The sequence below is a fragment of the Heterocephalus glaber genome, unplaced genomic scaffold (genome assembly GCF_053883595.1).
Source record: "Heterocephalus glaber isolate CG9 unplaced genomic scaffold, H.glaber_assembly_v1.0 deba00001729, whole genome shotgun sequence".
Lineage (NCBI taxonomy): Eukaryota > Metazoa > Chordata > Mammalia > Rodentia > Bathyergidae > Heterocephalus > Heterocephalus glaber.
In genome coordinates, this window is record NW_028258440.1 from 8,046,997 (window position 1) to 8,063,114 (window position 16,118).

At 33.0% G+C, this 16,118-nt stretch overlaps 1 pseudogene; it reads right to left on the reverse strand.

Annotated features, from left to right (window-relative positions):
• Nucleotides 1-12,564: 12,564 nt before the first annotated feature.
• On the reverse strand, nt 12,565-13,687 carry LOC101696685 (E3 ubiquitin-protein ligase XIAP pseudogene; annotated as a pseudogene).
• Nucleotides 13,688-16,118: the final 2,431 nt, after the last annotated feature.

Below are 16,118 nucleotides of genomic sequence, written 5' to 3' on the forward strand. Positions count from 1 at the left end.
GAAAAAGACATTTTCTAAGTCAAGTTTCATTAAACTATTCATTTCTTTACTCATCTATTCAACATTTCTTATGTTCCTATATTTATAGTATATAATCACTCGAGTGATACTATATACATAGTAGAATTCCATTTTTGAATAATATAGAAAACTATTTGGACTTTGAACTCTTTTTAGTAAACCATAAACCTTCAAAGAATGGAAACTGGTGGTTCTCAAAATGGCAATTAGAAATAATGCAAAGATATTGAAAAATATGCCCAGAAAAACCAAGGAGGAAGGATTGAATTCATTGCAACAAATTGTGGACTATAGAAGAAAAGGAATAGAAACCACAGATAAAGATAACTGGGAGAAACATTGTAATTCACACTTTCATAAACTTACATAACTACTATGTGGCAGCTGCTGCTCTAAGTGCTGAGGATACAGTCGTGAGGAAAACAAAGATTCCCACCAAAATGAAGATTACATTCTAATAGAAGGAGTCAAACAATGTATTAATAACTAAAACAATAAACATATCAGTTGTTGATAAGTAACAAAGAGAAAAATAAAGCAGAGACGAGAACAAAGGGTTGCAAGGACTGTATGAAAATTTAGATAAAGTGATTTGGAAAGGAATGTGTGGAAATGATATTTGAATGAAGACATAGTTGTGAATGGAATAGCCTTACATTTTTATAGAAGAAAATAATTCTAATCAAACACATTATGGTGGCAGTTTGTCTTGTATGCTTTAAAGAAATAGAAAAGTTGCCAATATAAATGTTACAGGATGATTAAGGGAAAGAGTAATAGGACATGATATTAGAAAGATAATTATGAGTGGGAAAAATCTTTTATAGCCTTGTAGAACAATGTCAAATTTGACTTTTAATCTGAGTAATTACAGTGGTACCTTTGTTCATGGAGGCTTTTGCTTGCAATTTGGTTCCCAGACAGAAACATTTGGAAAAATTTTGTTTTTGTTTCCAAACTCTGCATAAGGTGACAAACATGACCACACCCATCTTTTTTGCCAGAACACTAATGTGGCCATTTTCCCTAGAATCTTGGAATGAAATGAATTCATGAACCAAGGTACCAGTGTACTGAAATTTTTTAATGGGAAGTTATCAGAGAACTTAAAAGAGGGAATAACAAGATATGGCAATCTAAATCATGGTTATTCTAACTGGTACGTAAACTCTAGGCTGAGAAGAAATCAGGTAAGACAAACAATGCATAGTAAGAAAGTTATTAGTATAATTTAGTTGAGCAATAATAGGCTATTCATCTAGGACAAAATTTCTCAATCTTTCCGTGATACATATTTGGCACCAATAATTTCTTGTTCTTTACATCAAGAGAGGTAGACATTCTTGTGCATTATAGGAAGTTTAGCAGCTTCTCAGGCCTCTAACCAGTAGAGGCCAGTAGCACTCCCACACCCACCACCACATCACACCCAGGTGTGACAGTCAAACAAGGTCTGCCAATATATCCTCATGTCCTCTAGAGGGCAAAACCATCCTGAGTAGTGGAAATAACTTGTTTCTGGAAATAGCAGATGGAAATAGATGGAAAGAAGTTGTTTTATGGGAATGTTTTAAAGGTGAAGGCAACATGATTTGCTGATGGATTTTAATTGGGGTGATATAAAATGGGATAAGTCAAGATACTGAAGAATTTTGGTTTAAATAACTAGAAGGATGGAGGTTGATACTAATTTATATGAGGGAGTCTGAGAAGAGCAGTGTTGAGAAAATACAGCTTTATGCATGTTAATTTTGAGATGCTTACAAAATATCAAGTGATGATATTGTCCCTTTCTTTCCTTCATATGGACTACATAGGTGAGGCATAGGTAACTTGTTTGACCTAATAACTAGAGATATAACACAATCTGTCTAACCTGAGATTGATGAAGTAATGGGAAAATAATATCTACATATGTATCAAAGCAAAGAAATGTATATAATAATAAATAATTTTACTTAATCAGAGAAGTATAATATAAATTACTAAATGCAGCTAAATGACACTTTTATATATCCAAGTTTGTGGTATTCAGATGAACAATCTTTTAGGAGAAATTATAGCATTAAATACACATTTGAGAAAATAAGAAGGTCTGGAAATAAAGGAGCATTGCATTCTGTTCATAAAACTGGGAAAATACTAACAGAGTAAATTGAAAAACTCAAGAAATACAAAAAAAAATGATATATTCCCAATGATTTAAAAGGTTGATACTTTGTAGGGAATGTTACAGGGTAGATAGCAAAAATAATTAAGAAAAATGAAAGTGAAGGAACAAAATAGAGTACTATGTGAATAATGACTGGAGATAAATTAAAGGTGCAGTAAAGTAAAATAATATCGTTCCCAAGCTATACATTATTGTGTCCAGATACAAATTATATGTTTCTGTCATTGGATGAGATAAGATTTGTAGACTATTTTATCCGATATTAATGTTGAAATCCCTCAGATAAGATTAGCAAAGTTCTACACTAATGTACGGTTGGTTATATTTCTAGATTATTTTGTAGAGGCCTAGCCTGCCTGGATCCCATATCCTACTTGTGGATACATGTGAGGTGAGTAGATGCTCATCTAAGGATTGAATAGGTGAGGCCTATGAACTCTCTTTGAGCTACAGTAGTCCCCAACATAGGAACATTTAAGTTTCAAAGTTTCACAAGACTCACTTTATCAGCTTGCGAATGAATCTGACTTGCAAGCCTTCTCCTGGAACAGAACTCATTCATAAGTTGGAGACTCATTGTAGTCAGAATTTTAAGATGCCTTTAAATTTCCTGTCACCAGGTCTGAAAGATCCATGTTATTTTCTTCAGTTAAAGATCAGTGGAATTTGTGAATGTAATCAGATATTGTGCTCTTGATTAGGATACTAAATTAACTTTGAGTCAAACTAAAGAATGCTAATCTTGATAGCCCTGAAGTTTTAGAATAACTTTTAAAAGTGGAATGTTAAAAGCATCTGGTGTGAAAATGCACATTTTTATGAGTTTTAGAGCTCCCAGAAAAGGGGGAGGGGGCTTTTGCTACAAACTTATAAACTTGGAAAAAGAGCCTAGACCTTAGTAGAGACCCTAGCCATGGACAATAACAATTTAAGTCAAGCAGGGGATGTATTCAATTCATGCATAGACTCCTAGACATAAAATCAGTAAGAAAATATATAATGAGTGTGTTTTAAAACATTGTGTGTCATAATTTTTCTATAGAGCAATAAAAGGCTAATATACAGTAGCACTTTGTCAAAATAGGAAGGCTCAGTTAGAATAGAAGAAACATAATAAGAATAGAGTGGGACATATGCAAATGTGAAGGAGAGAGGAGGACAAAAAAGGGAAAGAAAGTGATTAAAGTGAAGTAGCCAGAGATAATTGAGGATTCAAGTAAAACAGAAACGAGTAAACAAAGGCCACAAAATAATTGACTTATTTTGGTCTACTTTGATGAATGGCTACTCTAAAACTGAGAATTTAAAATATAAACTTTCCTACTACATAGGAAGACATTGCTTTTATTACTGATTTTCAGAAAAATGAAGTAATAGGTTGAATGAGGGATGACACATACAAATAAGAATATAGAAAAAATAATGAAAGATGTTCATTAAGAGAGAATTGAGCACAAAAGTCGTGAGATAGATGCTTCAGAAATTTTTTTGAAGAACTTAAAATGGGACATCAAATTTGTAGCAAGTTTTTGCAGTAAAAGTATTATATTTTTTATAATAATTTCTTTTGTGTTTTGGCCAGCCCGTACTTTAACATAAATCTGAGACCCTTCTGCTAAAAGGCATACTGATGTTATATTTGGAGTGTATTCACCATGACCTTGAAGTATAGCTTACCTTAAATTTCCAATTACTGTGCTCTAATTACTCAATTTGGTGTCTAGATATCTTCATTTGGTCTTTTATTTATTATTAAATGTATGACTCGAGAAAAATATTATTAAATATATTCATGCATGCTATATTTTATCCAACGTAATGAAATACCCCTCAGTTAATATTTCTATGGTTGTTTCTCCAGTACTTTCTATGCTTTAACAAATATATATATATATATATATATATATGTATATGTATATATATATATGTATATTCACTAATTCCTTTTAAGGTAAATAGAACATGTCAATCTAAAATTTGAGGTGTAATTATTTTCTTATATTCATTTGCAAAGATTCTCTGTTTAAATGGATTTCCTCACTTTTTTTGTAAATTGAACACAATGATCATGTTTCCAATAGACTGCAAGATTTCAGAAGGCATGTCTATTTCTTGAAAATATGGTCTCATTTCAAAAATCACAAAGGCCACTTGTACATAACTTGTTATAGGTACAAATTTCCAGTTCTAGTTCACATAATCTTCAAACTAAGATGCAGAAATTGGACTCAGAAAGATTTTTATGATGATTCTTTTGAAAGAAAACTTGTGAGACCCACAAGATTAGAATATTTCTGTGATATAAATTTTTCAGGTCCTGATTCATATAGCTATTGCAGTTAACTGTGACAGAGTATTTATATTTATTAGTGTGCTAATTACTTTCTCTACTCATCACGATATTTTCATGTAACTTTTAAGTTCACAATCTAAGAAAGTATTCTTTCACAATATATTTCATTATATGAAGAAACATGACTGGTGATATCAGGGCGCTTTTATGGAATTGGTTCTTTTTCTTGCCTAGGATGTAGAGATAAACACTATACAGAACATCACAACAAAGCTGAGGCTATAATGAATGTAAGTAAATATGATTTGTAATCACATTGATGATTGATATCTGCATATATGGCTTTGGGCAGTCCCAGGGCAAAGAGATATATGTAACAGAGCTTTGGAATTAAAAAAATACTGCTCACCAGTTAAACCGAGTTATTAGTATTATGTATTTGATCACTCCTAATTCTGGAATTGAATGGAACTAAACTTCTAAGTAGTTGGTTTTATCATAAACATGGGAGTTGTTCAGAGTGTTTTAATATATTTGTTCAGGGAAACACATCTCACTGAATTCTAATTCATTATTCATATCCAATAAATAAACCATTAAAAAATTAAACAAGTTAAATTTGTTTTCTATTTTAAGTTCTCCAATGGGTAGTAAGCTACACTTTTACTTACTTAAATGAAAACAGAAGTGAGTTTGGTTAAGGTTATTTTTGATACTGTGGAAGAATTTTTCTTTCTATAGTATTGTTAAATAGATTGGTGGAGATATCCAATCTGAGGATTTCTAAAAGCAACTCTCAAAATGACAAAAAAAATGGTAAAGAGAAAGGAGATTAAGCAGAAAGCTTGCACAATTTATAGTAAGACATAATTCTTTTTCATAATAATAATAAAATATAATAAAATACTTGGTGAGTATTATATGGTCTCTTTAAATGGCAACCTGAGACTTATATTTGAGGAAATACCTACCTGCTTTTATAAATGCAAGTGATCAACTCAAATTTAGTATTCCAAACTAATATATCATTCTAGATTAACCAAGGAATTTGTGTGTTTGACAAATGAAATTGAGTCTTAATTTTGACATCAGAAATATTGTATTTAAAAATATTATATACTGCCAAAACTTGTATTTATTTGCTTAATCAACAGACATTTAATTCTCTAGAGTAGATCATGATTAGAAATTGGATTAATGGCACTTTGGTACACTTCATAAACCTACTATATAATTTCATAATATTGTAACTCTCAGCAAGAATAAAAATATTAAAAATGTAATTATAGTATTATGATTAGGAAAATCTGGAAATGATGTTCCAATGAGTTTGTGCAGCTAAAACCGAATTACAATTTAAGTAGAGGATAAACATGCTGCAGTTACAATAATGGGGCAGAGGAAATCACTCACCTCCTCCCATTTGTGTTTGGAAAGCACCCTTGAGCCAGTCCTCCTTCCATTGCCCTAAGAGAGATAGAAAATAGCAAAATAAAAACCTAGGAAAACTTTGAACTTCTAAGTGAGAGCACATACATGTTGGATCTCCTGGCCTGACCTTTCATCACCTTTATCCTACTCCAACCTTATTGAGGGTTCATAAATATGCACCATGTAATTAACATCAGACTGAATTCTGGGACAGGCAAAGTAACTTCAAGAAAAATGAAATACCTAAGAGTTAACCTAACCAAGGAAGTGAAAGACCTTCTACAAAGAAGACTGCAATATTCTAATAAAGGAGTTTGAAGAAGACATCAAAAATTGAAAATATGTCACCTGCTCCTGGATAAGCAGAACCAATATTGTCAAAACGGCCATACTCTCAAAATTGTTATACGAATTAAATGCAGTTCCAATCAAAACACCAATAGCATAATTATAGAACTAGAGAAAAGAAACCTAAAATTCATATGGAACCAGAAGAGACCCAGAATAGCAAAAGGAATTTTGGGCAACAAGAGCAAAGCAAGAGGCCTTACAATAGTCAACTGCATGCTATACTACAAAGCAACAGTTATAAAAACAGCATCGTACTGGAACAAAAATAGAAACGCAGATCAGTGGAACAGAATACAGGATACAAACATGCCCAGACACATTCAGCTATTTGAGCTTTGATAAAAGGGCCAAAAGAAAATGTTGGAAAAAAGATAACTTATTCAACAAGTGGTGCCGAGAAAATTGGCTATCTGTTTAATGAAGATTGGAGCTATATCCATATCTCTCACCATATAGTAAATTAAAATAAAAATGGAACAAAGACCTAAACATTAAAACAGAAATATTAAACCTACTGGAAAGTAAAATAGGTAAAACACTTGAAAATATAGGTGTAGGAATGGATTTTCTAAACAGAACCTCAATTACACATAAAATAAAAGCAAGAACAAAAAATAGGATTATATCAGACTGAAGACTTCTGTACATCAAAACAATCAATAGAGTGAAAAGATGGCCTAAACAGTGGGAAAAGTTTTTCTAGCTATTTCTCAGACAGAAGACTAATATGTAGAATATATATAAAGAATTTTTTAAAAATTAAACCACTTAAAATTGAAAACCCAGTCAATATATGGACAAGAGAAATGAACAGACACTTCACAGAAGTACAAATGATCAAAAAATATATAAAAAATATTCAAAATCTCTAGCCATTAGAGAAACACAAATAAAACCAACATTCATTTCATCTTACTCCAGAAAGAATGGTAGTCATTAAGAAATCAAACAATAACAAATGCTGGTGTGGCTGTGGTGAAAAAGGAACCCTCCTTGATGTTGGGAATGTAACTTAGTACAACGATTATGAAAATCAGTGTATGGAGATTTCTCAAAGAACTGAAATGAGAAATTCCATATGACCCAGCTATCCTCCTTCTAGGTATCTTCTCCAAAGAGTTTAAAACATCATCCTACAGTGATCAATACATACCTATGTTTATAACAGTTCAATTTGTAATAGCTAAATACTGAAAGCAGTCTGTATACCTATCAACAGACAAGTGGATAAAGAACATGTGGTATCTAAATATAATGGAACATTGCTCAGGTATAAAGAATGATAAATTCGTAGGAAAATGGATCCACCTTGTAAGTATAATGTTGAATGAAATAAACTAGAATACAAGGTTAAATACCACATGGTATCTTTCATTAGAGTGAGACAAAGTAAAAACAAATAGAATAATAAAGGATGGATAGGAGAGGACAAGGGAATGAATCTCTTGCAATAGGAAAGGGGTCCAGGGGAACAAAGGCAAGAATTGAGGAGGAGGGGAAGGGGAAATAAGTAGAATAAAGATATGCCATATACAGGAACCTAATAACCTCAATTATATGCCATAACATGAGCTAAGGTTAATATCAACAAGAATGAAAATCGGGAGAGCAGAATTAGAGAAGGAGGCAGGAAGGGGAGAATGAAGGAGAAGGGGATAAAAAAGAAACAAGCTGTTGTATGTACATGTATCCAATCCTCAAGAAGATTGTAAACTGTGTGTCCTGCAAACATATACTAATAAAATTTTTTAAAGTTTAAAAAAAGTTACTCAGAAGTTACTCAGGACCCTATCAATCATTTCTCTCAATCTTACCTAAAGACTCAGTGGGAGGCATCCAGGCTGGGGTGTATGTCCTTTAAATTCTGAGTGCCTGATTTATCTGTGTGCATTACTTTTTACTTTCCTATTGCCCTGGCACAACTTCTGTGTTTGTGCCATATTTTTTTGGCGTGCATTTGTCCTGAGCATGTTTGTCTTCTCATGATCTTCAATAAATTAATTTACTTTTCATTTGCCATTTCGACCATGCACTTGCAATTCTTTGCTCATTATACATAAGAGTCTCGAATGTATCTTTTAGATCCACCCAACGGTTGCAAATGGACACCACATTAATCTCACCTTTTGATTAAATACATTCAGCATTATAATATTTTTTTTTTGGTACCGGGGATCGAACTCAGGACCTTGTGCTTGCGAAGCAGGCAGCGGAACCACTGAGCTAAATCCCCGGCCCTCAGCATTATAATTGTGTATGTTATATAAGTTAGATACTAAATAACATTCACATAATTAGTACATTTAAAAGTATTAAAATATATATTTATAATAAATTCTGTATACGTTTCATGTAAATTAAATTTTTTCACTAACAATGTACATTGGAGGATAATAAAAATTCCATCAAAAACTTAATGAACAAGTAACTTTGAAATGCAAAACACTAGCTATTTATTGTATCTGTGTTGCCTTTGAAGGTTGAAGTGTACATGGCAATACTTTTGATAACTGGTTTAGATCATCATAATAAATAAGTGCTAGCTATTTTTTATTTAAAAGAAAATTTCACATTGAGGAATAATATCAGGACCTCTGGTAAAGAATCTGATAAAATATATGAGATCTGAAATGAAGAGTTGAATGTCATCTGTGCCACACAGTAAGATGTGACTAAAATGTTTCTTAAATCTGTTCTTTTGAAGACATGATGACAAAATTTGGGGCTGGAACTTGAACTGATGATTTCTCTGTTGTCTCTGTAGACTTACTGGCTGAAAAATGAAATAATACTGAAGTTAAAACTGAAGGTGAGGGCCGGAGATTTAGCTCAGTGGCCCAGCACCTGCCTGGCAAGTTCCGGAGATCAATTCCCATACAAAAAAAAAAAAAGAAAGAAAGAAAAAAAGAAAAACTGAGGGTGACATCAAAGATGATTGTTAAGTATGCAACATTCATTGGTCTTATGTTGTAGTTAATTTAGAAGATCTGATTATGAGTTTCACATTCACCAATGGTTAACAATATGATCTTGAACAAGTTAATATTCCTTTGAACTCCCTCATGTGCAAAATGAAATTTGTAAAGGTTATGTCACCAGATTTTTATGAAATGCAAATGAAATCATGTGTGTAAAAGCACTCTCTAAACTAAAATTTTCTGGGACATATTTCAATTTATATTTCTGTTGATGAGGAATGAAATTATTTCAATTTTCCCCAAGTAAGTAATACCTCTCTTAAATATTAAACCCTCTAAATCAACCACTGATAAGTTTCTTTTTCATTTTTTTTATTTTTTATTTCTACATGTTTATAGTACATAATGATTACATTCCTCTTGTGGATGGTTGGAGTTTCAATGAAGTCAAATAAACACATTTTAAAATAAGCTTCTGTATCGTGTATACAGTATTATTTCCTGAAATGACTTTTTTACAAAATGTTTTCAATTGCAAGTTGTACACTATACTTATTGTGAGCTCTTAGTGCATTTCTTCAATTTAGTACTTAACTCTTATGCTGAAAGCAATTTTTTATTTTAATTTTTCACTTTGCCACAATAGAGACTATAAATCAACACTGTTCAAAAATTAATTTCATGGAATTAATACAATTCTAGCTTTATAATATGCTTGAATGTTCTAATTCCAAAGATCTCTTGGGCAACAGGATTGTTTTCTGTAAAGTATTTAAAATGCATGATTACCCATGACGAGATTTTTTTAGTAACTTATTGAAATGTATTTTAATACACAAACATTAATATAACTTTTCACTTATGTGATAAATGGGTATGTTGAAACAATGTGAAATAAAAAGATACAATAACCAATAAGATAATAAAATTTGTGGCTGTGCAACCTCTCCTCCATTCACCTAAGTGTGAGCAATCTCCCAGTGCAGCACTCCTTTTCCTTGTAACGAGGGAGGCAGAATTAAGAATATCAAAGCCCTAAGAAATTTCTCAAGTTTCAGGTCAGGGCACATGGTTGTTAGATACATTGACATGATCTAAAATGACCTTCACTCACTCAAAATTCATTAATTGTTTATACATATACACTGCATATCATGTGTGTAATTATAACAAGCAAATTATGGAAAAGGTCACATGCAGTAGATCCAGTTGACATCACTCAATACCCCTGTCATTCATTCATATCCTGAAAGACCCAATGAGTAGCTTCCTAGGCAGGACACACATTTTTCACACTCAAAAGCATAACTATCCCAATTGCATTCCTGTTTTCTCCCAACTGCCTCATGCTTCCTCTCTCCCGACATGTGCCATTATTTTTCATTTCTGCTGGCAGGAACTCTCTCACTCTGAGTGCACATTCCTCCATTAACTTCATTAAATGTAGCTGCTTTTTCTTTATTGTCATGTGTGTGATTTGCAATTTTTTGCTCATAGTGCTGAAGAATCTGGAATCTATCTCCTGCAAACCCATCACTCACTGTATCACTGATGATTGAGAGGTAGGAAGTAATTCACATTGTAATACAGGTATAATTAATCACAAAAGGAAAATTGATAAACTCTAATTTTGTGTAAAGTTCCTAGTAAATGAATTATTTGGGCTGATATCTAGTTTCAAACATCAAGTTTACATTTGAAAACGTAAAAATGAACTGTAGATATAGTTTTCCTTTTATAGAAAGGCAAATACCTACTCTATCACTCAGAAAGATAAATAGGTATAAATTTTACCATCTTGACTATTTTTAATACTTTATCTTTTATTTTAACTTGTATGTACCTATATATTTGAGGGGACTCATAGATGGAAAGGATATTAAAGAGAGAAGAGCAACAGAAAAATTAAAAACTAGCATTATTTTGACAATATCATAAAACAGGCAAAACAATGCTAGTTTTTAATCTGTACCTCTTTCTCTATAATACTGTAGATTATCTGACTTCTAATAAAAAATTTGTTCAGTATTTATCTTAGAAAAGATACAAATTACCTGTTATTATAATAATACTAATTATATCTCATCAAATTGCACTTGAATTGAGAAAGCTTCAGAAAATTTGATAGAAGCAAAGTGTAATCACTTTTAGCAAAATAACAATAATAGCAACTAACATTTACTGAAAGCTTATTTTCTGATATACAGTGTAAAACTATCTTCACATTCTTTAATTATATGAATCACATATATTCATTCAATCTTCAAAACTGCCCTATGAGGGTGCTATTTATAACATTCTGCATTGTGCTGATAATAAAATTTTGACTCTTTGAGAGATTAATTAACTTATGAAGTATGAGAAGTCTAGAGTAAGTATTGTAGTTCTGATTAAAAACATAAATTTTGTTTAAAATTCCAAGGATGAAGCTCTTTACTACCAAACCATAGTATAGCATTTTTTTGCAATAGTAAAAGCGTATTTATTTATTTTTTTCAGATTTTGTCCCTTTTTTATTAGTACATGTTTGCAATACACAATAAATACATTCATTGTGCGGAACTAGTACATATACATATCACATCTTGGTCATTGCTTAGTCAGATTTTTAAGTAGAGATTTTTTTCTTCTCAACTTCCCCTCCATTTGGGGGGATAAGCTATTCTTTGTTCAATGTAGACAGCTTTTTTAAGGTATAAAAATTTACATGACTGTTTCTGTTTTGTTTTGATTCATTATTGGTGCATTTTAGGTATACATTAGAATCACATTCATCATTGGGAATTGGTATCTGTACATGGTACATCATTTTTTTTCCAGTACCAGTGATCAAACTCAGGACCTTTCATTTGAGAAGCAGGTATGGTGCCACTGAGTTAAATCCCCAGCCCTGTACATGGTATATCTTGATTCTTGTTTTTTCCCCCATTCCCCTTCCTTTCTTTCCACCCTCCCACCCCTCCCTATCTTAAAAAAAAAACTTTGTTTCTGTTTTTTCCTTCTTTTCTCATATTTTTTTCTTTCTCTTCTTCCCTTTCCCCTACTGCTTATCCCTTCTTCCCCATCCCCTTTGGACACTTTCTTCCTATTTTACATTATCTATTATACATTTTGGTCCTCATTTACACTTTCAGTTCCTCACACCAGAGAAACTATTTGGTATTTACACATGTGTGTCCTATTTATTTCACCTAAGAGTAACAACTCAATGTGCATCCACATAGCTATAAATGTCTCTAGTTTATCATTCTTTAGGCTGAGTAGTACTCCATTTTATAAAAAAAACAAACCAACCCATAACTTCTTTATCCAGTCACCAGTTGATGGGCATTTGGTCTGTTTCCAAGATTTAGCTATTACAAAAAAGCATATTTATTTTAATAAGCATATTTACCTATTCTTTTAGCCAGTGTAGGTGTTTTTTCAGCAGTTCTTAACAGAGACTCCTCAAGTGAATGGGTTAGATGAATATTGTTTATATTTTCTTGTCCCTTCTCTTCCAACAGATATTTACATCCTGGATACCACTTAGCATGTTGTTCCCAAGGGTCTTCACTGGGCTTCCAATTGGATAGTTCTCCCCACAGTGAAAGCACTCTACTTCAGCACCTTCACCTAAAACATAAAATCCAGCTCTTGCAAGCTGCTCCTTATTAACCGAGTATGTCCACACCCCAAAAGTAATGATCCGAGCTTCATACTCTGCCATGGCTGGATTTCTTGGAAGAATTGTTGAATGTGGGAAATTCCTATCAGAACTCGCAACATCAGATTCACCTTGAACATTAATTTTCTGGCCCAAAGCAAAGAAGCAGTATGGAAAGTGTCGCCTGTGTTCTGACCAGGCACGATCACAAGGTTCCCAATTTTTCAGTTTTCCACCACAACAAAAGTACTGCACTTGATCATCAATACCTGTGTAGTAGAGTCCAGCACTAGCTAACTCTCTGGGAGTTAGGTGGGCATAGTCTGGCCAGTTGTGAAATGACTTCAATCTAGCTTTTTCACTACACATGGCAGGATTCCTTGGGTATATAGTGTCTGATATACTACAACCTGTCCAGTTCTCAAAAGGTAGTCTGCATGAGTCTCGGGTGGTCTGTCTAAAGCAAAATGATTTCTGCTTCCCAGGTAGTTTTCAGCATTGTACTGACCATTTTGGGCACCAGGATTTGCAGGCTGCACAGCACTATTTTCAAAATAAAACTCATTGATAAATCTGCAATTTGGAGATACTTTTCTGTGTCTCCCAACTGCTGAGTCTCCATATTGCCATCTATCTACTGCCGCATGACAACTAAAGCACCACACAGTATCTCCTTCACCAGTGTAAAGAAAACCTGCTCGGGCCAGTGTTGATGCTGAAACAGGACTAGTACTTGGAAAATTAGCAGAGCTTTTTAATCTATTAAACTTTTCTACAAATTCTTCATCCTTATTGATGCCTCCAGGTACACAAGTCTTAGTTTCTTCAAAACTGTTAGAAGTCATCTCCTCTTGTTTATAGTAGCACAATTCGTGATAGCTAAAGCTTGGAAGCAGCCCAGTTGCCCATCAACTGGAGACTGGATAAAGAAAATGTGGCTTTTTAATAAAATGGAGTACTAATCAGCCATAAAAAATGAGAAATTAGGGACAGTTATAGCTAAATGGATGAACATTGAGGATTTACTCTTAAGTGAAATAAATAGGATACACATGTGTAAACACCGAATTTCTCTGGTGTGAGAAACTGAAAGTTTACATAAGGACTAAAAGGTGTAATAGATCAGGTAAAATTGGAAGAAAAGGGAAAAGGGGAAGTGGAAGTGGGAAAGGTAGGAGTAGGGGAATGGAATTAATATGAGACCATGAAAAAATGGAAACAAAGTCTTTGTAAATAGCGAGATATGGAGGGGTTGAAGGGAGGGCAGGGGAATGGGGAAAAAGTAAGAACCAAGAGAGATTATGTAAAGGTGCAAATTTCCACTGATGAATGTTATTATATTGTATACCTAAAATGTAGCAATAAAAAGAATTAATTTTAAAGAAAGAAATTTAAAAAAATCATCTTCTCTTGAAATCAGGACTCATCCACTTTTTCAAGCCTAGAGAGCAGGCAGCAGCCTCCAGTAGGGATCAGCTAGATCCCGAGGGAAGGGTCCCAGAGAGGGGCGGCCAAGGCCTGAGGTCCCGCCACTTCCCAGAGCTGGAAGGTGGTAGCCAGAAAAAAAAACCTCAGTCCCCCCTACCCCCCCACCCTACCCCACCCTGCCATCCACCACCCCCCAATCTGGAAACCCCATCGTATAATATTAAATGACATAGGATATAATACTATTTGTAACATATATTCTTACTTTATCTCAGAGTTATTCAAATAATTGACTGGTTAATGCCTGAAAAGTACTCTGAAGATAAACAGGTGTGTTTTACATATAAATAACCCTAAGACATTCTTTTGAGGTAACTGTATTCAACTGACACAAGCTCTGAGATCTCATATAGCAGCTAGTGATCAAGACATATTTTTAAAAATGAGTTTGTTTTACTGACTTGGATGAAAATAATGACATTTTTATTAATAGTAAAACATTTGGTGCTAGTTCAAAGTTACACAGTCATTGAGTACAGTGGAGACTTTTCAGGGTACCTTCTCTAAGTTTATTATATTGTTTTGAATGATAGAAATTGGCTCTGTTCAAATTTTAATAAATGAGAGAAATATTTGGGATATTCCTACTTCTTTCATGAGATATAGCTTCTAAATGCTATATGAATTTTTTATGCAGTTTGTGGTTCAAAAAGAGGGCATTAAACATTCTAGCTAAGCACCCTATCACTGAACTTACAACCCCAGCTTTATGTGATAAATTTTTTTTTGAAAATTAATATGTTTAATATGTTTTGTAGGAGTACAAAGGCCCTAGAAAAGTAAAAAGAAAAAGAAAACAGTGTTGGAAGATATTAAGGATCTAATTTTAAGATTTCCTCTAAAGCTACAGTAATCAATGCAGTGTTGGTGTAAGGAAAGACATATAAATCATTTGAATAAAACAGAAAATCTAGAAATAGAACCACAACTACATGGTCCACTGAGTTTTGAACGATTATTTAATATTAGCATTTTATAGAATATAAACTCAATTCAAGAGCCGAGGAAGAGAAAGTGTTTTCAGCAAACAGCACTAGAACACCTGGTATCCGTATATAAAAAAAATAACTTCCACCCTTTTTTTCAATCTGTGAAAATAACTTGAAGGGATCTATGAACCTAAATAAGAAAGCCTAAAAGTATAAAACTTTAAGAAGAAATTATAAGGGAAATATTTATGAATTCAGGGTAGGCAAGAACTACATAAGATACAAAAAAACATGATGTATATAAAAAAATTGATAAATGTGATTCCATCAAAATTTAGAACTTTAAATGACATCATTAAAATGAAAAGTAGTCCTCAAACAGACCATATTTACAATGCATATAACCTATGAGCAGAATATATAAAGAATTCTTAGAGCTTATTAATAGACAATGCAATTAAAATGTAGACATAAGAAGATGATAAATAGCCAGTATAGCACAAGGGAAGGTGGGCAACTCTAAGATTCAGAAAAATGCTAATCAGTACAATAATAAGATTGAATTATACACTCATTAGGGAGATGAAGTTAAAAGTTTTAAAAGCCTTGTCATGACTTTTTCTTTTTGTTGGATTCTCCCACTTTGGGTTTAATTTGTCACACACAATGGATTCATTCTGCTGGGTTTCCTGGGGTTTTGATCCTCATTGTCTTTTCCTAGGGTATTGTCTAAAATTTTTTGGAGTGCCGGTTTGGTATTCAAGAAGTTCTTGAGGTGCTCTTTATCATGAAAGCATCTTATTTCTCCATCAATTTTGAAAGATAATTTTGCAGGATACCTCAATCTGGGTTGGAGGTTGTTTTCCTT